Source organism: Mustela erminea, chromosome 5, assembly GCF_009829155.1.
Source record: "Mustela erminea isolate mMusErm1 chromosome 5, mMusErm1.Pri, whole genome shotgun sequence".
NCBI classification, from domain to species: Eukaryota; Metazoa; Chordata; class Mammalia; order Carnivora; family Mustelidae; genus Mustela; species Mustela erminea.
In genome coordinates, this window is record NC_045618.1 from 52,802,716 (window position 1) to 52,804,556 (window position 1,841).

Genomic DNA, 1,841 nt, shown 5'->3' on the forward strand with positions numbered 1-1,841 from the left:
CAATGTGTTCTTTGATATGTGGAATCTAAAAAACCAAACAAACAAATAAAAAAAAAAGCAGAATGATATCTACAAATACAGAAAAGAAATTGATGCTTGCACCATTTTTATAGTAGCAAATAAACATTTTATTCACAGAATCTTGTTATAATAGAATTTATTCATTTTTATAAGCCACACCCAAAATAGTAAGGGGATAAATGAACTTTACCTATACCAGTAGTTTTTATTTTAAATTGTGATGCTGGGGTGACTGGGTGGCTCAGTTGGTTAAAGCCTCTGCCTTCAGCTAAGGTCATGATCCCAGGGTCCTGCGATAGAGCTCCACGTCAGGCTCTCTGCTTAGCAGGGAACGTGCTTCCCTCCCACTCTCTCTGCCTTCCTCTCTGCCTACTTGTGATCTCTGTCAAATAAATAAATAAAATCTTTTTAAAAATGGTGATGCAAAAATATATAAATACAAATATTTCTTAATTATGAATAATAGTATGGTATATTAGTTATGTTGTTCTTATACTTCTCTAAATTCTTAAAACATTTCAAACTATTTTAAAACTACATTATGTCTATTTCCATGAATGAGATCTTCAGTCAGATATAAACTCCTTTATTTTTTTTTCATATTTTTTCATTTTTTCAGATCTCACATTTTTCTTAAGTCTCAGAAATTTTGTTCTGTTACTACTATCTTTTTGTAGATATCCATCCTATCTTCTTTTTCTTTTTTTTTTTTTTTTTCTGTTCAGGAAGCATTTTATTGTTGCCTAAGTTTAGGAATTTTCACTGACAGAAAATCAACACTTTCAGAAAACCTCCCACATGGCCCTGTTCAGCTTCTGGATCTTGATTTTTCACAGACATTTCAGTGTATCTCTCTCCAGTAGGGACAATCATTCCACCCATGATTGACAGATAGTCTTAACTTCCAATTTTAAGACTTGGCCTTTACTTAGGAAGCTCTTCAGGACCGTTTTTAATTAAGTAAGAGTGGCTTCATTTAAAGGAGATGTGGTGGTCACTGTGCATGGTACTTCTCCCCAAGTGGATGCTCATCATGTTTGAAAAGGCAGAAATGACTCCAGGGGTTTTGTCCAGGCGACCATTCTCAGCAAGCACATTGATCAGGTTGGATATGAGAGGAGCAAACCTCTCTTTTGTGCTCATGTCATTTAGGCTTTTCAATTTCACAGAACCCTTTATATAGGGATTCATAATGGAAGCAGCCATTTTGGGTTCCTTCAAGATTTGTGCTACTCTCAACAATTCTTTCTCTACTTGTTCCAGTTTACTTGGTTTAGATGCAGCAGAATAAAGAGCAGTGGCACAGTGACCTTCAATATCATATACCTGAACAGATGGCCACATGAGCTTGGAAAATGGCCTGACCACAGTTGTACTAAAGCATTGCACCTGCTGGCACAAGCCAGACTCTGCTGGGACAGCCATCTTCTGGGGGGGGGGGGGGAGTGGGTTAAGTCAAACCTGAGTTAGACGGAGAGATGCAAGGGCCCCAGTCCTACCTTCTTGATACTTTGCTTCAATATTTTTGTCTGGTTTGAGGAGACTATAGCATGACAAATCAAGTCTGAGTAACAGTCCTCAAAAGCTCTGGGCCTAAATGGTTTTATAGGCCAGGCTCTTTTCAACTTTCAAATAATAGCTGTATAGTAGCCACACCACGTGAACATATTATTCTGTATTAACTTCCAGCTGGGGCTGGGGCTCCCAAGTGTGGCTGGTTCTCAAACAAGCAGTAGGGAACTTACTAGAAATACAAACCTTTCATCCCACCCCATACCCACAGAATCAAAAATTCTGGGGCCAAGGCTCAGCACTCTGTA

General features: G+C 38.3%; 1 pseudogene; it reads right to left on the reverse strand.

Annotated features, from left to right (window-relative positions):
• Nucleotides 1-741: 741 nt before the first annotated feature.
• Nucleotides 742-1,446, reverse strand: LOC116589941 (annotated as a pseudogene).
• Between the last annotated feature and the right edge of the window lie 395 nt (nt 1,447-1,841).